We start from the raw sequence: 22,902 nt of genomic DNA on the forward strand, positions 1-22,902 counted from the left end.
AGGCATAATATTCAGGCATGATCTTCTAATTGAATATAATAAAAGTGACATTTTCAGACATGGTGTCTTGGTATCTAATATCCATTTTAATCATTTTTAAGGCTTAAAAAGTTCCTTGATTTAATTAAAATTACTTAATGTTGAATTGGTGCCTTATCGCCATCTAATCTTAATGGTATATTTTGTTTACACTTGATGTAATATGTCCATAAATATAGATTTGTCTTCTATGTGAAGCCTGATGGCTCTCTTCTCAATTTTATCACAGGTGATCCATTTCATTGTAGTGGTATTTTCTTTGAAGCTGAAAGCCCCAATGAGAAACGAGGTGCATGGCTCCATGAAGAGGGGTGCAGGATGATGGTACACTCGACAAAGGACCTTTCCATCTTTCTCCATCTCATCTATAACTTCACAACATTCCTCACCTTCAAGCAAGTGTGCTCTGTCCTTAATGCTTCTTGGTTTTTTTGCTACAAGGTCATGAAGTGGTGCTGACTTTCTTTCCTCAATACGGTTGGCAATCTGTGTGAGGGGGTGTGTTCCGCTACGTACCATTCTCTTCAAGGTATGCAGGTATGTTTCAAATTTGAAAGCACTGCAGTTGTCCAGCCCATTGCATAACACAGCATCTTCCGTAATATGAAGCAAATTCTATTCCATAAAGATCCCTCCCTCTGCTGACAAAGTACTGAAGGAGGTTTTGTGCGTACACTGCGTACTGTTTGATAAGTGAGGAACAAACTAGGATGCACATTGCCACACTGAATTTTAGGAAATGGAGGTACAGGTCTCTCTTCAATATTCCTTTTAACACTATCTTTCCTGTGTACAGCATGAATTGCCTGAACTCTGTTGCTTTCCATCTCTCAAGCTCATAGGCCTCGAGGAGTGCGGGAAAAGATGGAGGGGATTTCACTATTTATGTGAACAAGCCTACTGCTCACTTCTTCTATTTGGACAGAAGACATCCTGAAACCTTTCTCTCCCCTGCTCCACATGTGCAGAAGTTTTTCCATGACTCCTAGGCAGGCTCATAGACTGTATATAAAGATGGACACCGTGTCGCCGTTCCCATTCATTCAATGAAAATGAAGCCAAAATCTTCCGCCATTTTGGCAATTCAGAAACCAGAGTCTGAGAAACCAGAGGGAGAAAGACTGTGGAGAGACAGCCTACTCATTTAAATAAACCTGCCCCTGAGGGCTGCCTCCACAGAGCTCACACAGTCTGCCGAGCGGAGCGGAGTCCAGTCGAGCCGAGCGGAGAATTTATCTGCAGCACGATAAGATTAATATTTTCATAGTAACAGTGCAGTTCGTGCACGTTATGGATATTAACCGTGTACCCAGCCACATGATAGTTCTGTATGTAGCAAGTGGAAGTGAATAAAATACAGCGAAAAAAAAACATTACCAAACGGCAGTGAATGCCAGGACTAGTTATTGCTTTAAACAACGAGACGAATCCGGTACTGAAGCTCAGTTAATTTTGCCGCTGAGACTGAGCACTGAGCACATTTGGCTAAATTCTGCACGGATTATGCAGAGTCTAAGCCAGTGCTGCTGTACATCAGCGGATCTCGGGCAGAGCCTTCATGCTATCTGGGTCAGCTTGCCGCACGCACCGGTGACGGGCGAAGCCAATGACCAAGTTAAAATATTAATTCTACAGAGTCTAGCGAATATAGTTAGTTAGATAACTACACTAATGTTAGCTAACAAATTAAGCTAGCTATAAAATCCAACCGAGATTAAAGGGTTCGCCCAAGATCTTGATAATTAATAAAATAAAATGCACACAGACACAGGAGTGAGGGGAAAACAGCCAGCAAACGTACCGAAAAAACTGCAAAGATCTTTGTCCAGAATGTCTGTTAGAGCAATTAACAGCAGAACACAACATTATTAATACAACAATCTAAATTCAGTTTAGCTAATAAAAAATAAAAACGGTAGTACAGTTAGCTAGCTAAACGTTTGACTAACTACTAGTACTAGTCTACTGCTTGACGTAAGCACATGAAGAACATGATGCAGGTTCTGCTGACGGTCTGTTATTGGTCCCGCCCCGGCTAGGTGTAACCCAGCCCTTTTTTCAATAACCACACCTTTTTTAATAGAGCTGAATAACGCTTTAAAAAAAAATTCTGTGGGAATATAAAAATTTGACAATATAAGCAGAGGTTACACTAGCTGTTGCATTTAAATAAAGGAGGTAGAATTACAGTATATTAGAAAAAAACGTGATTGAAAGTTGTCTGTTTTGTCATTGAAACCTATGGGGGTGGGTGGGGTTATACAGCTTTCTGCAGCCGAACAGCAGGGGGCGCCTGACCTGTGGTGGCTTCACTTTTGAGAGACGATGCTCTGTCCAGCTATATACAGTCTATGGGCAGGCTTGATGCATGTAATCAACAGGAAAACTTCTCACCATATCAATCGGCAAACTGACCAGTCGTGTATTTCCATTGTGATGCTCTGGCTGATATTGGTTCCTAAAAGAGGCATCTGTGCGTAAGGTGAGGTCATCTGTCTGCTGATATGTGGCCCTTTTAAGCCACTCGCCTTTTTGGTTACATTTATTACAGCCATAATAACCAGAGCTTAGCTTAGATTTGAAATTTAAACTGCCAGCTTCAAGCTCGTCCTAATAAAACACCTAGCTAGTTAGGTTATTGTTACTGTGAATGACTGCTGGAGTAATAGAATAAATGTTTAGTATATCATTGTGAAGATGACTGCCTAACTCTCATTGAAGGAAACTGAAAAAGTGATGACCAGGCTATGTGGAATGCTTGATATTGAATGCCATTAGGTCATAGTGTGAACTTTAGATGATTCTGTGTTCAGTTGTTGGATACCAGTGATGCAGTTCTGTTATCCTTTTATTATGCTTTTTGCACAGGTTTGTTGCAGCTCACATACCATTCCTACAGCAGGTGTGTGTGTGTGTGTATCACACACACACACACACACACACACACACACATACGTATAATGTATTGAAATAATAAAAAATATATATTCTTGGCCATTCATTCCTGCCCACACATTTAAAATATTTAAAACTGTCTTTATGGAGGCCACAAGGCTCCCTTGATAGCCCCACTCTTAATAGCATGTGATTAACGATGGATGTAAAGTTAATAAACATTGTTAATATTTATATGTCAGTTTCTACCTGTGTATATAAACACTTAAGCTTTGTTAAACTTCTTTTCTTCCCACAGGTTAGCTTTTGTCTGATGCCTTCCCCTCTTCAGGATTGCTGAGGCAAGCCTATAGACCTTAGAAGCTACACCACCCTTATTTTGGGACCAAGGTTAGTATGCATATTAGTCTAAATGTCTTACACCTATTGGGGTATACAGTCCCAGACAGAAGTTCTGCCGCTTATCCATGTTGTGGAAACAAAAGCTTATAACCTGACTTTAAATTCATCCATTGGTTTTAGAACTGACTCATGTGAAATCTGAAACCCTCCCAAATGAGGTTTAATTTACGAAAATAAATTTTATTCACTGCAGAAATATTGATCATTTAATGAACATAGAAAGGTCAGATTTTGGCAAGACAAAAGTTTCAGTTTGTGTCAGTTTTCAATCATCATATAACTCTTAATTCATTAACCATGGAATATGAAAGATATATTGACTACTAAAGTTGTATGTCACGCTATAGTCCTCAGTATGCCCATATTTGGAACTCTAGGTTACCACTGCCAATATCTTACATTATAGCATGAACCTCAGTTGATGTTTGTGTTATAGCACAGTTAGTGTTTACCCTGCAGTGTGATTTCTAAGAGTGCCGTTGCTGTTTGTTAATGCACTGCAGATCTGGACTGGTAATTTGGCATTCCGGGCATTTTCCCAGTGGGCCGACAGTTTTTTTTCTCCCTTTTTTTCTTTCTAAGAGACCGGCCCACAATTTAGAGAGTGCAGCCCATTGGTCCAGCTTCAATATAGACAGTGGACTTAACCAATCAGAACCCCTTCCCTGCTCTGTTATATATGAATGTAAATCAGACATTGCACTGATATTTTAATTTCAGAGGTTCCTTGATGAGATAATGTGGGTCACACCAATCATCCCATTTAGACACGGTACAGACCAGCATTACTGAGATACTGCCTATAAATAGCTATAGTAAATAAACTTGCCCATCTTCAGATTAATCCCTTAGTTAGTTTAGTTAGATGTTTTCTTTTATCATATGAATCAGCACTAAACATGCGCTGTTTAGTCTATAATGAAGATTGACAGACAGACGGACGGATGGGCGTGTCTTTAGTGGCTTCCTCTTTTACCATTTGTCAGTATCACACAAAACCTTGAAACTCACAGATAACAGTGGAGAGGGAGAAGACAGATAAACAAATCCACCACTCAGGCAATTCTTTATTACAAACAATGGCCATAGCAAACCAGGTCAATTTGACAGTCAAAATATAAAACCGCTAAATAATTAGATGCAGCCAGTGCCAGATTAACACTTTTTGAGGCCCAGGGCTAATTACCAGGATGAGGCCCTTCATATCATGTTCTGATGCATGACCTCACACAAACACACAGACACATCAGCGACGGCGTACACAGTACCAATCTATGACAGACTACCGTTTAAAGTGAACTGGTAACATGATTTAAATTCAATTTAGGGTTGGGCGATGTCTCTTTAACAGTGTTGGGCACGTTACTTTGAAAAAGTAATTAGTTATAGTTACTAGTTACTTCTCCAAAAAAGTAACTGAGTTACTAACGGAGTTACTCCACTATAAAAGTAACTAGTTACCAGTAAAAGTAACTATTGCGTTACTTCGCCCTGTAAAAATAAATAAATAAAGAATAAATAAAGAAAATAAATGATGTAATTACTATTATTATTAGAAAAATAACAAACAAAAATAAACCCAAAATGTTGACAAAAATATAGTCTAACGAATAAAAAAAAATAAGAAACGAAAAACTCCACAGGACCAAAGAAAATTACTAAGACATGTAATACTGAAAAAAAAAAACGGAAAAAAACAAATACAAGTCTGGGGATAAAAATTAAACAAACCAAACCACACTCAAAGAAATAAATGTATATATAAACAAAACAAAAGAATGGACAAAAACAACAATCCGTTAAAAAAAACTCATTTAAATCCATTAAAAAACTCATTTAAAACAATCACAGGCTTTTTGCGCAGAATAATAAAAGTTTCGGTTAGTTTCAGTTTCAAATCATGAAAACAGCTCACCAAAACCTCAACCTATCCTTTATATTTGACAATATTTGATTAACTTACAGGTCCTTACTTATTTTTATTTAACTGAACTGAGTTGTAAATTATTTATAGCCTCGCGCTGAATTCAGCTCCGTGCTGCGAAAGAGAGAGAGAGAGAGAGAGGCGCAGCGCATTTTGCCTGATTTCTCTTTATTAATTAACAGTACATTTGTTGGCTTTAGTAAGTTTAATAACATTAATTTTAGTATACTTGTCAGATCTTATTTATAAAAACTTTTTTTAGAAGACAGAGGTTATTCTGCGCGCAATGCCGCGCCGCTGCGCCAAGCACCACTTTGCGTGCCTGACATTTCAGAGCGCTGGATGAGATTTTAATTCATGAATTAATATATTTAATATTTTAATAAATTTGCCCTGGTGATAAGAAACGAATGCTAACATATAGCGTTATATTTCTGTGTATTTCAAATGTTTTAACTTTTATATAATTGACGGGCAGCACCACGCGCCAGATTGACAATGTGCTTTGTTTTTCAGATATAAAAGTGAAATTCAGTTAAATAATAGCAAAGTTAACTAAAATAAATTTATGTTCAGTCAAAATTATTTTCTCTTTTAATTTTCCATTTCAAAACTCCAGCATTTGAGTGAGAATAAGCATCTGTTGAAATTTTTAAACAGCAGAATGCCTAGTTACAGTTATTTAGTCTGTGTACTAAACATAAATATAAATCCTTATAACTGACAGAAATAAATATAACTAATAATAATTTATAGTTACAGTGCAGATTTTTAAGTATATATATTTTTTCATAGTTGATTGCTGAAGGCTCTGGGTGTGTTTTATTTTTATGTGGTAAAGATGTGATGGTATGGAGTATTTTGGAGCGCAGGGTGAGCAATCGCGCTAAGCTTTTTTCCGCCGCCAAGATAAAAACACGCCAGAAATTTACCTCAACACACATCATTTCCAGACCACCACGCCCATCGGTGTTAATATATTCCAAAGTCCAACGCTATTTTAAGGACGCGTGCAAGGCCTAAAAATAGACTGTTGACGGGTGGCAAAGCGCCACGCTACACGCCTTGTGCGGGGTGTATGATAGGGCTCTTTGTCTGTATGCGCAAAGTTAAAAAAAGTTCATTCAGCTGCTAAAGTAACGTGCAGTAACGGAGTGTCGAAAATGGTAACGGCGTTATAGTTACAGTCAGAGTAATTAGTTAGATTACTCGTTACTGAAAAAAGTAACGGCGTTAGTAACGCCGTTTATTTTAACGGCGTTACTCCCAACACTGCTCTTTAATTGGCAGATGACGATGTTTACAGGGAAACATCGTGATGGACGATGATATTGTGGGTGTTGATTAGAAATAACTAAAAACTGATTTACTATATTTACTTATATTTACTATACATTTACTATAGACGAATAAAATATATACGCAAAAAAGGAAAAATAGGACACTTTAAAAAGATCATTAAAATGGATACATACAGGGCCGGAGTGGGCCCCTTTTTCAGTCTGGGAGTTTCTTGCCCAAATCCAGCCCATTTTTTCCATGGAGCAGGAATTTGAATAAATAAAACAGCAGCTAGATCTTACAAAGCCTTTTTATTGCATATAAGTACAAGTATATGTTGGTAAGTTAACAGAACACCCTTCACTTAAACATGTTTCATTCAAATTTAAATCAGATATAAAATTGTAATTTTATTAATTAATATTACTTAGAAGTAGTGCTGGGCGATAAGGGAAAAAATCATACATCTGGATAAGGATTTTTTTATATCACGATAACGATATATATCATGATATACCACATTTATATAAATCAATTATAAATAAATTAACAAACACGAAAATGAGGGTATTCAATCTGTAATTTTAGTTCGTTTTAGTTTTTCTATTAGTTACCATTTTTATTAGTTTCAGTTAAGGAGCATTTTCGTTACCAATAATACTTGGTTACTTAGCTATATGGTGATTATCATGCCATAGCTTTAAATAAAATTAAAATAGTATTGAAAAACAGATGAATACATCACAGACTATTTCCTGGAGCCGACCCGGCCGAGGAAAGTGATGCGCTCATCTGCGCGTTTGAAGCTCTGCAGGTGGATTAACAGGTGCACGGCTTGCGGGGATCTGGCGCTAATTCTACTGCTTTGGGGCTGCGTGACGTTCAGTCTCTCAGCCTGCCAGTCAGACTACAGTGTCAGCATATAAATCACCTGCGTTTTTGTACAGGACAAACTATTCAAACATGCGGATGAGCTCTCAGTACCCGATTAAAAAAATCACAGTGTCTGTCTGGCTTAGATACAGCTATTAAATTAATAAATCAACATTCATTTAAAAGACCAGGGAGACGTTCTGTATGCTAACAAGCTAGACGCTAATAAGCTAATACCATTCAATAAAAACAGAAAAATTGATATAAAATAGGGAAATAAAGATATTAATTATGACATATTTCCGGCCCGTCAGCGGGCCAGGGCGTGTTAAGAGGTTAATGATGTGTATTGGGCTCTACAAAATAAACTACGCTAAATCGACATTGCAAACATTGCGCAATAGCTGACAATTCAAGATTATTTCCATATCTCTGTTTACCGGCTGCAGCTAGAGTCTGTCCTCTGGAAAACAAGTTTGTTAATTTTGCACATTTGGCAGCTTCTTCTTCCATCTCCTTTTTTTATCTGGCCTTTTCGGCTCCACCTGGCCTCTTTTTACCCTCCATCACAGCCGACTGACGCTTCGTGTTATTCTGTTGCTGTATTTAATTTTATCGCTTCAGAAAAGACCACTCGTGGGCGCAACCAACTCAAACATTTGGGAGAGGAGAATTCCCTCAGATGGTTAAACCCATCTAATCTACTGCGAAGTAGAGGCTATGTTGTCAGATGAATAGAGAATGCATACGTAGTTGAATGGAAATGAATGCAAGAATAAGATTAGATAAGTGATGGGTAAATTATTTTTTTCCGTCCAACCGGCCCAAACTCGAGCCGGCCCATCGGGAATCCTCCCGAATCTCCCGATTAGCCACTCCGGGCCTGGATACATAAAAAATAAAGAATGTATATCTTATGAAGAAAAAAATTATTTAATCAATAAAATAATAAAAATATTTCAGATGAATAAAACAATAACTAATATAAAATAAAAACTTGTTTAAAACACAATCAAAGGCTTTCTTATAGTGCGCAGAATAATAAAAGTTTCAGTTAGTTTCAGTTTCAAGTCATTGAAACAGCTCATCAAAACCTCAACCTATCCTTTATATTTGACAATATTCGATTAACTTTACAGGTCCTCACTCATCTTCATTTATTTAACTAAACTGAGTTTTATATTATTGTATTATATTATTTATATTATTATTATTGTAGACTCACGCTGAATTCAGCTCCGCCCTGCGGATGAGCGAGAGAGAGAGAGCAGCGCAGCGCATCTTTGCTGGTGGTGCTGGTGCTGCTACAGCAGGCTGACTACTCCACGTTGGTTAATTTGGGTGTTTTCTGTAATAATTCTGTCGCTCTTTCCTTTTTTATTGCTTGTAATTTTCGTTTTTTCCATTAATTTTTGTCATTTGACATTTAGCGACCAGAGGCCCCCCTAGTGGCGAGGCCCGGGGCTGCAGCCCTTTCAGCCCATTCTTTTAATCCGGCCCTGATCACAGGGAGTGGGCTTAGCGGCGGTGTGTTCAGTAAAATGGGTATTTAGCTGAGAGCGAGGAGTCAAACACAACTCGGCAACTTACCTTAGAATTTAGAGTAGCGCCATTTCGCGAGGGGCGAATCCTTCTACTGAACCGAATCAGTCCCACTGATTCATAGGAAAGAACCGTCTGTTTCATGAAATCAATCCTCAGGGAAGACCCGACTCTTTTAGAGAATCGACCGATTCACAGTGCTTGAAACGTATAAGTTTATAGAACTTACTGAATCATTTTTGGTAGATATTAAATACAGTAAACACATACCCATTAGAAATTATGAAATAGTATGTTTAAAGATGAAAACGTAAAAAATAGGCATACCATTTAAAATATTTCCTACAGTTTAATGCAGTTCATGGTCAAATTACTCTTTGGATATACATGATTAATTTAGGCTCCATAGGGGGCTAAATTTGCACACTGTCTTGTTATTTATTATTCTTTGTCTGTATTGTGTTGTATTGTCTGTCTGCACTTTTGTACTGTTGCACTATTGTTCTGTCTACACTGTGTTTATGTGCACCATGGTCCCTGGAGGAACGTTGTTTCGTTTCACTGTGTACTCTGTATATAGCTGAAATGACAATAAAAACCACTTTGACTTTGACTTTGACTTTGACTTTAAAGGATTTTAACAGGTAAACTCAGTAAATTACTGTTTATTAGCTGATCAGCTGGATCAGGTGGAAATTTTTTGGGGCAGTGATCGGGGTTAAGAAACTGCTTTAAACTACAAACACAAAGTACTGTACTAAATTCTGGCTATCCACTACATCTGGCTTCTAGTTAACTAGTTAGCTAAATGAATATTCGTTCATTATAGCTCACAGTAAGTCCTGTAATCCTAAATTAATTGAAAATGAAACAGTGATTAGCTGATCAGGTACAGGGCAAGTTGAACATTACATATATAGTTTTTTTTTTCTTTTACCTTGACTCCCAATCTAGCTCATTCCAAAGTTAAGCTAACTCACTAAGACAGCTGTAGTTTATTAATCACAGTGTGTTTAATCTGTGGGCTGATTCAGAGACGTGTATTTTTAACCAGCTATCAGAAACATATCATCACAGTTGACGTGGTTAACCTACCGTTACCTTTCTTTTAGAAAAATCTCCGTATATCCAGATCTGTTTTAAAATCAGCTGAAGCTGCTGTGTCCCGATCCCGCTGCTAAATCTCACAGCGAGGGGGAGGGGCTTCCAAACAGCAAACTGCCTCTCCTTCGCGCGGCGCAAAACCAGCAAGCTGATTGGCTGTTTCTACTGAGAGGCAGGACTTAATACCTGAACCAGCTTCGTGATTGGTCCGGTCTGTCTTCTCATTAATAGTACACCTGATCTGAGCGAAAAGATGTCATTTTTGGGGGGGACAAATCCACCTGTTTCTAATATTGGGTGGGACATCCCCCCCGGTTCCTACGCCTATGCCTTCACCCCATCCACAGCTACCCTCACCCATCCTTTAGGGTATATATATATGAAGATTGAAAAGTAAATATTACTGACCAAAAAATTGGTGTAGCTGGTGGAGTTGAACTGTCTGGCAAAAGTTGTTTTCTTTTCAACTTTGACATGGGTGATGCGGACCATTTGTCCTGTCTCCAGTGGAACTGTGGCTGCCTCTATCCACAGTGGCACTGTTACAGTGGCACCTTTGGCCTCTATCAGGATATCTCTCACAGCGATGTAGCCATCCTTAGTAGTAGTAGTGAGCTAAATAAAAGCAACAAGATTGTGTAAAAAAGGGGGAAAATGTGAAAAACAAAGACAGAAGTCTAACATTTCTTAGTTATTTTAAGCTATTGTCGTGGAAATCGACAAATGACAGTCAACGAGCCGGGATGCCAAAAAGAGAAGGTTTTTATTTTGAAGTTGCAAAAGGAAAAAATACAGCAAGCAAGCGATAGCAGATGAGGAAGTCAGGAAATTCGGAGAGCCCCCCTTTCTGTCTCGGCAGGCAATTTTATACCTGTCCCCGTTCATGCATGAGGCAATCCCCCTCGTGATCTGTTTTGGACCATATACTACCATATATGGACCAAAACAAGAGAAAAGATGCTGAAAAAACACTGGACTTCTTGTTCTCTCAAAAAGAGGAACAGAAACCGCACGTATAACAGATGATAAGCTTTTTAGGAGAGAATAATTCATAAATCAGAAAACTCCATTTGCTCTGACAAACTTGTCTCCAGGCAAAAACTGGGTTCTCTTCTTAGCCTTATCACAGGAGCAGAGAATATAAATTCACATAACACTCAATGATAAAATACAAGAATATAGTGTAATACAAGAATACAGTAATCAACTCTGTTACAGGGAGTAATAATACTGAATGAATGAATAATCAGTGTAATTGATTATGAATACATGAATAAAATGTTGATTTTCCCTCACATTTCCCCCCTTTTAATCAAATTTTCATTTTGATTATACAATAAGAAAAAAAAAAATTTCAAAACATCAATGCTGATTACAATGATATATGTCCGTGTGTCCTTCAGTGATGGTCAAATAAGTAATCATAACTGAAAGATATTTGTCAATACACCCAAATATAATAAACAGTTACTCTTCAATTCCCGCTTTTTGACGTATCAACCAGATACGCCAACACATCGTAATTCCTCCAAATATGTATTTACATATGTTCAACACTTGATAAACATATGTGTGAACATTTTACTAATGGTGGGAGCGAAAACCTGTTCCGGCAGCCTTCCAACCAATTTTGACAGGAAAAATTCTCCCACGACCCCCCTGCCCCAGGCGGCCAATAATTCGAACCCTATCAAAGGAGGAAGTGACATCATTGCCTTAAAGTCATCCCCAATACTTGTTGGTTTACAGCAGTTCCTCTTGCTCTTCCTCACACTCCAGTATAGGTAAAATACATGGTGGTTTACAGTCTTTATTATCATTATACCCATTAGAGTAATGGTTATTATTACCTGGAGCCATATTGGAATAACTGGAGGGAGTGCTGGTTCGTTATGGTGTCCGTACTTTTCCCTGTTCCACCCTCTTTTACCGTACCAAGCCATTATTACACAATAAATGTGTTTTCCCTCTAAGGTTCCCACTATTTAGTAAACTGTTATGTATAGCCCTATATGTGTAAGTGTTAAGGTTACAGAGTGTATTTTTCTTTTCTTCTTTCTTCTTGCTTCAGGGTTCTGAGGGTAGACTACCTCAGCCCCACGTACGAAGAGCTTTATTCTGGCTCTTGATGTTTGCAATATCAGTGAATGAAAAGTATGAGCTGGTGTGTGATAAGACTATGTGTGTTTTTAATGAGATGTGTTAAGAGTCTCTGTATGTAGTGTACTTTGACGCAAACGAAACGTTGCTGAATGAGTTACTTCCTCAATTCCGCTCCTCGGTCACAGCCAGGCACTGACGCCCCTGCTGTGTGCTGTCTGCTGCTGTGGGCAATTCAGCTGCCCCTCCTTCCTGCTGCGGCCTGCTGAGTGTCAGACTTTTCAGCTGCTGCTGTCTCGTCTCCTCCCGCTTGCTCTGTGAGCGATCTCTGTTGCTGCACAGCTGTAGAACCCTCGCCTATCAGTTGATCTGCGTACGTTGTTCTCTCAGTCACCTGGAAAGGCTCAATCCAGCCATGCTCGTTCCCCTTTCGTGCGCAATGGCGGAGTAACCCTCCACCTTTGCACCACGTTCTCCTTCTCCCCCTGTGTAAAACAGATCTGAAACGAGACTTTTGTATTCGTTATAATCATGTTTAAGATTCTCTATTCATTTTGGAAGTCTGTTAAGGGGTCCTCCGTGTCTCCTTCCTGCAAGTTAAAATACATGGTTAAGATACATTTATCACACTTAACTTGAGCTCTAATTTCCCCTTGGAAGTTAATTATTTCATATTTAAATTTTGTCTGTGCACAGATTTCAGCCCAATTTTGTTTTCTTACCTTCTTCAGTTGTCCTGATTTTCAGTTATACTCAATCATGATCTTTACTGTCAAAAGTGCTTTAAATCCCTAACATTTAGTCATTTTTCAATTTTAAATTGCAACATTTAATTATCAACACCATTAATTACTGTTTTTTTTTTTTTTTTCCTTACTTTTGTTCACATTCCTTTCCCTTTTAGTGTAACTGCTTCCCCATGGCTATAACTAATCTCTTATAGCCAAATTAGCTTTTACAACCCCTGGCAAAAAGTATGGAATCACCAGTCTTGGATGAGCACTCCTTCAGACATTTCATTCTGTAAAACAAACTCTGATCAAAAACATGATACAATAATAAGGGCTTTCCAAAGTGCAACTTGTTGGCTTTCAGGAACACTCAAAGAAATGAAGAAAAAACATTGTGGAAGTCAGTGAATGTTACTTTTATTGACCAACCACAGGGAAAAAAATATGGAATCACTCAATTCTGAGGAAAAAAGTATGGAATCATGAAAAACAGATAAACAAAAGATGATTCAAAATACATCACTAGTATTTAGTTGCACCACCTTTGGCTTTTATAACGGCTTTCAGTCTCTGAGGCATGGACTTGATGAGTGACAAACAGTATTCTGCATCAATTTGGTGCCAACTCTCTTTGATAGCAGTTGCCAGATCAGCTTTGCAGGTCGGAGCCTTCTTGTGGACCATTTTTTTCAATTTCCACCACAGGTTTTCAATTGGGTTGAGATCTGGACTATTTGCAGGCCATGACATCGACTGAATGTGTCTTTCTCCAAGGAATGCCTTCACTGTTTTTGCCCTATGGCACGATGCATTGTCATCTTGGAAAATTATTTCATTATCTCCAAACATCTGTTCAATTGAAGGGATGAGAAAACTGTCCAAAATGTCAATGTAAACTTGTGCATTGATAGAAGAATTAACCACAGTCATCTCCCCAGTGCCTTTGCCTGACATGCAGCCCCATATCATCAAGGACTGTGGAAATTTGGTTGTTTTCTTCAGGCAGGCCTCTTCATAAATCTCACTGGAACGGCACCAAACAAAAGTTCCAGCATCATCACCTTGTCCAATGCAGATTCTTGACTCATCACTGAAGATAACTTTCATCCAGTCATCCACAGTCCATGATTGCCTCTCCTTAGCCCACTGCAGTCTTGTTCTTTTATGTTTAGGTGTCAATGATGGTTTTCTTTTAGCTTTCCTGTATTGAAATCCCATTTCCTTTAGGCGATTTCTTACGGTTCGGTCACATACATTGGCTCCAGCTTCTTCCCATTTATGCTTCATCTGTTTAGTTGTACTTTTTCGGTTTTCAAGACAAATGGCCTTAAGTTGCTTGTCTTGACGCTTTGATGTCTTTCTCGGTCTACCAGTACGCTTGGCTTTAACAACCATTCCATGCTGTTTGTATTTGGTCCATATCTTGGATACAGCTGACTGTGAACAGCCCACATCTTTAGCAACCATGCGTGAAGAGTTACCTTCTTCAAGAAGTTTCACAATCCTCTCTTTTGTTTCAAGAGACATTTCTCTTGTTGGAGCCATGGTTCTTGCCACTCTAATTCGTCCAGCAGCCCTCCAAGGTGTCATGACTGCAGGTGTTTTTAACTGCAGACTAACGAGCAGATCTAATCTGAGGCAGGTGTCCATTTAGGGAAAGGAAATTGACTGGGTGTGTCCTTATTTTCTACCTTCAATTTGAGTGATTCCATACTTTTTTCCTCAGAATTGAGTGATTCCATATTTTTTTCCCTGTGGTTGGTCAATAAAAGTAACATTCACTGGCTTCCACAATGTTTTTTCTTCATTTCTTTGAGTGTTCCTGAAAGCCAACAAGTTGCACTTTGGAATGACCTTATTATTGTATCATGTTTTTGATCAGAGTTTGTTTTACAGAATGAAATGTCTGAAGGAGTGCTCATCCAAGACTGGTGATTCCATACTTTTTGCCAGGGGTTGTACAAACACTTCCAATTTTCACCACCTAGTTTACCACTAGACACACACTATGTCTCATGCACACACACAAACACACACACACAACTTCACCCACACAAGTACACATAAACAAACTCAAACACTTGTACTTCCACTCTCACAAACACTACCAAAGTTAAAGATCACACACCTCAATTCTGCAGCATCATTGTACAGACCATATTTTACTGCTTCACAGCCCAAAGCTGCTGCTTTAAACGCACCTGCTGTTAAACCTCCCACTGAATGCGTCCTGCATATCTTCTTATATTGTATTGATAATACTACATAGATAATAAATAAGGAACAAACATATGGAAATATATCTGAATCATGTTTATTATTATTGCTCCATGCAAAGTTTTAATGATCAGCTGCTCTATTCTCCCATTCATCTCCACACTGATTGATATAATATCAGGGCCCAAAGTTTTAAACTCTGCACAAACTACACATAATGTGGCTTCTGTGTCAGGAATGGGTCCATGTTTATGTACTGGGCTTTCTTGGGTTACTTTTGCTTGGACTTTAGCATCACCGCTTGTGGCTATATTATTTTACCTGCCACTTTAATTTTCTGCGGTGTGCTATTTATTAAGAAATTATGATTCTGACTTTATTCAGTTCCCAAGATTTTTATAAAGCCTTGATTTCTAGATTTAGTTGATTTTATTTAGTGCTTTAAGAATTGGGATAAGTGGAACGTGATTATTTTTCTCTGTATCAATCGTTCCATTACAAACAATAATATTATCAATATTAATAAACACAGATGTTATGCTTTGCTTTGTCCACGTTATTATAGCAAGTAAATCCGAGCAATGCTTTACATTTACTTTTCAATATTTTCAATATGTATTTATGCATATACAATGCCAAGCAGATTGCTTTTCACAATTATCAACAATACATATATTTCCTTAAACAATTTATCAAATCCCACTTACTGTTTCCCTTGCTCAAAAAGTGGCTCACATGTTGAATAGTGAAAGTTCAATTTTTCTGATTTCTAAGTTTCTTATTTCTTCTTTTTAAATTAGGACTGAGTGTGTCTTAAAGTTAAGACTGTTACAATATTGCTGAAAGTAATTGCTCATCTGCATAGAGGTTGTTTTAAAACCAAACTTTAAAAAGATAAACAAGCTAAAAGTTTAAAAAAATGCTCTATATCCATAAAAAATTATTGGGCAAATAATGGTGGTAATAATGATCATCTATTTACCTCTCCCCCTTTTTCTGAAACAGAATTTCTGTTTCAGAGAACTTAACACAAAATTGCTTCACCCTCTTACTGTCCATTGGGCCGGTCTGCCCTGCCCAGGCCTCCACTGAACACACACCCCATCACGTCATTCATCCACTCACTCTCCCCCTGGGCTGCGCTTCCCTTCCACGATGTTTTCTCCGTTTTCTGTTGAAATGCATGTGGTGGTCAGATCGAGACTGTGCCTGTCTTAGGTTGTCCCTTTGTAGTATGTTGGGATCTTACCCGTCTTTGGCTAACCAGCCTAGCCCACTGAACCACACACAGCGTAGCAGCACTGTTTTATCAACATTCAGTGCTGTAGTGTTTCTGCAGGGAGCACAAACCCAGGTATGTCATACTGTCATAAACTCACACTCTGGTGTTCACCGTGAAAACCTGTGCAAGGCACCGAGTACCCATGGTTTATTATTTGTTATTATTGTATACAGATTTTCCTTATTACCATCAGTATCACCCCTTCTCTTCCACTGAATTTAGCTTAAATTATTTGCTTTGATAACACTGCTCTGGAATAGACCCAAAAGAGTGCATGTCAATGAATAATTATTCAGATTTGGCATCTGTATCTCACAGATGTACCACAAGGTTAAAGTTTGGTCCAGTTTTATTTAATATATATATATAAATTATATTACTGGCTCTGCTTCTTCAGATTGCAAACTTTACCATTATGCAGATGAAACAATTTTATATTGCTTAGCTGATTTTGTTCATGCTACAGCCAGAAAATTATGCATTTGTTTTATAGGTGGCATTGTATAAGCATGAAAACTAAATCTATGCTGTTTTCCAGATCAATTTCTAGTCTAATTTAATACCGTAAAGCAAAACAGAGAGCTGCATTTTTAAATACCCTTTATTTCCCCTTATTTAAAATGAGAAAGACCCAATTCACTAAAGCTTGTAGTTTCATTTTCAAATAAATAAGGTCTTTTCTCATTGGTTTCTGAAATCAACTATCCCTCTTATGAGGATCAAAATGTAACATAGAGAAATTAGATATTACATCCGTCTTATATAAGTCTCATTCAGCTAGGACTGAACTGAGATCAGTCTGAATAAGAAACGAATAGTAAGATAATTGACTAAATCACCTGATAAAAAGCTGTGTTTGGAATGGCTCACTCATTAATTCATTCACTATTCACTATGTAGCATTTTCTATTTATTAAACTTATTTATTTAACAATCAAACAAGAAACCATGTTTATTTGTCCTGCTCTGAGGACATCTTACACAGCAGTACTGCATGGCATAGTATATTTTGGAATTTCCAGTTACTTTTATTTTTAATTTGTTTTGCTAACCAACCCCATAATCCCTTTATTAAATTCTCTAAATTCTCTAATTATCTATCCAGTCACATACCTCTCCGACATTATTCAACAACTTAATTATTTATATTAACATTTCCCCAACCTTGCTTACATTAAAGTACACTGTACTCATGATTGGGTATTCACATTTTCACATTTTTATTTTAGAACTGTCTTATAGCGTATGCATATGTATATTATATTATATTTCTATTTCACATTAGTCACTGTCATATTAGATGTCATTTCACTTTACTCTGTTAATTATTTAATTATTTATGACCATTAGTAACATCTACTGCACTGCTCCGTTTACAGATAGATCCTTACCTTGTATAGTTAGGTTTTTTATATCCTTATATTTTCTTATATATATATATATATATATATATATATATATATATATATATATATATATATATATATATATATATATATATCTACCCATACAAAAGCCTTTTCTTTTTCTGTTCGCCTCTGTCCCTCATTTTCACTGTGTATTACTCTATTTCCCTACTGAACTGATGTTCTATTTTCTATGATATCTCACAAGCGTTAATTCACAATTAAAAATCAACCTCTCAGTCTAAAACCCAATGGGCTGGACCAACTCCACCTACTCCACCTTGGACTCCTCCCCTGCAGTGGGACTCATCCATTTCCTATTTCGTTGTCACTCACGACTTCGTACACTCAATCAGTCACACCGCTCACACACAGTTTCACACACACTCCAACACATACGCACACACTTCTGTTTCACTCACCCTGCCTTACACACACTCTTTAATTCGCTGCCATACACTTTCTCACTCACTGCCACACACACATTCTTTCTCTCCGCCAACACAAGATACACATTTTCTGTTTCTCTCTCAGGAAAAACTGGACCCGCACACTTTCACACTCACAGGTACACTTTTAATCCCTTTAACATACACTCGTACACCCTTTTCTTTTCCTCTCTGTCAGTCGCACTGTCGCACACACTTCTGTTTCACTCACTCTAAACAGGAAAAGACGAGAGGATAAAAACCAGACAGAAAAATTTAGAAGTGAGAAAAAAACGGAAGCGGTGCGGAGCAAAGCCAAAAAAAAATTTAGATAGCAAAAAAAAATTTATAAGACACTTGTCTTTCGGCATCCCCGTTCATTTCCCCTTAGAAAAATGTACTTTAACAAAGCTTCCCCTCTGGCCCGAAACCCCCCGTTCTCAACACACAGGTGAGGGATCGATCCTTTTTTCACAAGCAGGTTTTGCGACTCTATCGCTTTCCTATTGCTTCACAGCCCCGTCAAACTGTGCCCTCCGTTTTCTCAAAAAACCAGGGGAAAAAATCTTTAACCTTTAAATATCGTCATACAAAGGCGGGTTATCCGGCCCCAGGAACCAGTTTCTCTGGGTTATGCCACAAATCTCGGATTGAGGCAAACACACAGCACCAAAGAATTACATGTTCCTGGGTTTTTGCCTCTAACCTCTTCACACTAAACTCACCTATGTGCCAGGGGGCTCAAACCCAGACAAGGAAGGATAAAAATAAAAATATACTCACACGTGGTGCGGCTGCAGCGGCCCCGGACACCCCTCGACCCCCAGAGAAAACGCCTTTTCCTCTAAAAAACAGTTGAGGTTCTAAGGTTGGGTTTCTTTTTTTTTAACCCAAGAGCGTCCTCCGCTTTTCTTGCAGGGTCTAGAGGTCCCGGTGCACGAGCAGCCCACCAAGGGACGCCAATTTGTCGTGGAAATCGACAAACGACAGTCAACGAGCCGGGATGCCAAAAAAGAGAAGGTTTTTATTTTGAAGTTGCAAAAGGAAGCAAAGCAATGAAATGAAGATGAGAGTAGTCAGGAAAGATCGGAAAAGCCCCCAAGTCTCTCTTGTTGGCATCTTTATACATGCCTCGTGCATACAGGAGGAAGGATGCTGAACAGATGTTCTCTTGAAAAGAGGAACCGAAAACGCACGAATAAGCAAAAGTCAAGAATAATTCATAAATCAGAAAGCTCTATTTACTATGACAAAACAGTTTCCAGGCAAACCTCGATTTCCATCTCTTTAGGAGAGAATAATTCATAAATCAGAAAACTCCATTTGCTATGACCCGCTCGTTTCCAGGCAGACCCCTGCTTTTATAATCTTTGCCCTTAAGTCTGAATGAATGGCCTTATCAGAGAATATAAGTTCACATAACACTCAATGATAAAATACAAGAATATAGTGTAATACAAGAATTCATAATCAACTCTGTTACAGGGAGTAATAATACTGATTGAATGAATAATCAGTGTAATTGATTATGAATACATGAAGTAAATGTTGATTTTCCCTCACACTCTGTATTGCATCACATTACAAAATTGCAAAAAAAAAAAAAAAAAAAAGGGAAACGTCAATTTTTGATTTCCAATACATTATATTATTTTCTACCAAATAAATTAAGATTGATTTTTGGTCTTATGTTTGATGAGGTCTTAAAAAGGTCTTTAAAACTATTCAATTGGACTTTTAGAATGATTCAAGAACCCAGTTTTAAAGTTAATAATTTTCAATTCTGAACCAAGTTCATCAAAACACAAACAGAAAGCAGAGAAAAATTATTCATATTAAAACAGTGAAATTACATCTCTTTTTATTATGTGACTAACAGATTGGAGACAATGGCCTCGAGCATTCGCTGGGCCAGTGGGCGACTCATTGAAGCCGAAGTGGCTGATGAAATGATTGGGCTCATCAATGAATTAATTCAGGAAGCAACATCAACCTTGTAAGTTTAATTGTCAAATAAAACAGTTGCTATTTAATTAGGTTTTAACAGTGTTGTGTTAAAATACTCTCCAGCTGATTTCATATATTTTTTTCAAAGATCAGTTTTCAGGTTATAAAATACTAAAAGACAATTTGAGTAAACACAAATGCAGCTTTTACATGATTATTATATTTACCATATATAAAAGTTTATTTAAAATGTGTAAAATGTGAAAGGCTACTTTAAACTGTTTGTGATACCATTCGCAGTAACATTTGTTTGCAAAAAGTATTTGTTTATAAATTATTCAAGCAATATTCAAGGCATTCCCATACATCCCACAGTTGGGTATATGAAATGTCAAAACAAATCATTTTACTTAGGCTCATTGTTTATTTAATTTGTTCAATTATGTTTAATTTAAAAGTTCTGAAGATATTTTTAAAACTTTTCTATTTTTTATTAATTCTATACTATTTTGTCTTGGACTACAGCTTTTCCTGGTTTCACTGTACCTCGAAGGGCAGGACATGTGGGAAGATCACTGTGTCAAATAACACAACAGCAGCTGCAGATGTTACTATCATTTAACTTTTCTGGCAAACAGATTGCAAACATATTGGGTGTATCAAGAAGCACAGTGTAGCGACGGTTAAGGTATGTCAATTGGTTATGTTCTTGATAAAGCACTGAAAGGAAAATATGTGGTCAAGAAACATTTTGTGAATTGTTTTGTCTACAAATTACACAACACAATGAACAAAACATTTAGGAACTGCATATAGAATTGCTCACTGGTGGGTGGGGGTGTAGAATAACATGCTTCCTCCGATATATATGAAGACAGCCACTGTCTTGAACTATGACTTATGCAGCATCATGTAATGCTAATTTTTATTCATATAACAGCACATTTACTAGCCATTTTTTGTAAATGCATTTAAAATATGTGAATGAGTTCTGTTTGTTTTGGTAAATGATTTATTATTTGTTCACTGTAAAGCAGTTTATTGTATTGACTTTTTTTTTTTTTACTGCAGCACAGTATTAAAATATGTCTTTTCCTTATCATAAATCCAATCTGCATTCTTCTGCACTTTGTGTTTGTAGACAGTACAATCTATCATTTCGGGGTCGTTACACAACTCTATCAGATGAAGCACTTGACAGCAGTGTGCTGGAGATTGTCTCTGCCAATGACGAAATAGGACCTGAAGCTGTTAGGGCTCGGCTTGCTGGTGAAGGCATCCTAGTCCAGAGACGACGTGTGCGGCAAAGTGTAATCAGGACTAATCCTGAAGGTGCTGCTCTTCGGACAATGTCCCACAGGCTTCACAGAAGAACATACAAAGTGGCAGGACCAAATTCACTGTGGCATGTAGATGGAAATCATAAACTCATAGGTAAGTAGCAATAGAAACTTTTTTTTTTACTTACTGTGATTTGTTGGCACCAACTGTGTCAATACCCAATGCAAAGCTACCTATTTATTTATGAAGATTAAGTTAAATTGAGCAATAATACATTCAAGGTTCATGCTACAACGTGTAATATTGGCACTGCTGTGCCACGGTCATAGTTTATATTACATGTTATAGCATGATCCTTGAGTGTATTATTGCGATTATACTACAGTTCCATTATCTCTGTTTATTAAAAAAAAAATTTACTTAAACAGGACGAAAAGAGGTTATAAACACTCCATGAGTTAAAATAGTTCTATCTGTTGCTAGGTTACCTGTATGTGCCGTATTAATACATGCAGAGCTTCGGTTTCAGTGCATTACAGGCTGATCATGGCACTCATAAAACGCTTCTCAGCCAATCACACTGCATGGTCGAAATTAACTGTGGTATAAATTGAACGTTAAAAATATCCTAAAGGAATAAAATCACAACTGTTTACCCTTTGCACTTACAATGCTTTCCATGTTGATTGGGTGTAAAAATGTGTTCGTCTTTAGTGATCTTGGGGGACTGATAAGGGCATTATTTTAAGTGTGAATTCAATGCACTTTGTGGTTAACTCTTAATTTAATGTGTTTTTTTCTGTCATTTTCCTGATCTTTTTTTAGTTGGAGAATTGTGATCCATGGAGGTGTTGATGGGTACAGCTGACTTGTGGTTTTCCTACAAGCTTCAAACAACAATAGAAGTGACACTGTTATGGACCTGTTTATTGGAGCAGTCAGCCAGTATGGTGTCCCTTCAAGGGTCAGATGTGACCATGGAGGGGAAAACAATGGAATGTGTCTCTTCATGGATATCTTCCGAGGCTCAAGCAGGGGAAGTGCTTTACGAGGGAGGAGCACTCATAACCAGCGCATTGAGAGACTATGGAGTGATGTGTGGAGAGGTGTTACAAACGTCTATTATTCAATGTTTGCATGGCTGGAGAATGAAGGAAAATTGCACTCCAGTAATGAAATGCACATGTGGGCTCTTCATTTTGTTTATCTCCCTCGGATAAACCGTGATCTCAGATTGTTCATTAATCAGTGGAACCACCACAAGCTGAGAACTGCCCACATGTCACCGCATCAGATTTTTGTGCAAGCTTGTTTGTCACAACATTTGCAACATCACACTGGCATTCAAGGCCTCTTTGGAGCAGATGAACAGCCAGAAGCGGAGGGCGGCGAGGCAGGGGTAGCCACAGCGGAGGGCGGCGAGGCAGGGGCAGCCGCAGCGGAGGGCGGC

At 37.8% G+C, this 22,902-nt stretch overlaps 4 protein-coding genes and 1 pseudogene across 6 annotated transcripts in view; 2 read left to right on the forward strand and 3 right to left on the reverse strand.

Moving 5' to 3' along the window:
• LOC125780501 (zinc finger protein 239-like) overlaps positions 1-22,902 on the reverse strand; it is a 1,096,042-nt gene that overhangs the window by 916,449 nt on the left and 156,691 nt on the right. The gene's annotated exons all lie outside the window — the stretch shown is intronic.
• LOC125801494 (zinc finger protein 239-like) overlaps positions 1-22,902 on the reverse strand; it is a 296,877-nt pseudogene that overhangs the window by 216,928 nt on the left and 57,047 nt on the right.
• Positions 1-22,902, reverse strand: part of LOC125801190 (gastrula zinc finger protein XlCGF26.1-like) — a 305,433-nt gene that overhangs the window by 153,885 nt on the left and 128,646 nt on the right. The window lies entirely within an intron of this gene.
• The window catches only part of LOC125801305 (zinc finger protein 501-like), a 221,371-nt gene that overhangs the window by 89,052 nt on the left and 109,417 nt on the right, over positions 1-22,902 (forward strand). The gene's annotated exons all lie outside the window — the stretch shown is intronic.
• LOC125801365 (zinc finger protein 239-like) overlaps positions 1-22,902 on the forward strand; it is a 362,996-nt gene that overhangs the window by 18,513 nt on the left and 321,581 nt on the right. The window lies entirely within an intron of this gene.

The sequence above is a fragment of the Astyanax mexicanus genome, chromosome 4 (assembly GCF_023375975.1).
Source record: "Astyanax mexicanus isolate ESR-SI-001 chromosome 4, AstMex3_surface, whole genome shotgun sequence".
NCBI lineage: Eukaryota > Metazoa > Chordata > Actinopteri > Characiformes > Acestrorhamphidae > Astyanax > Astyanax mexicanus.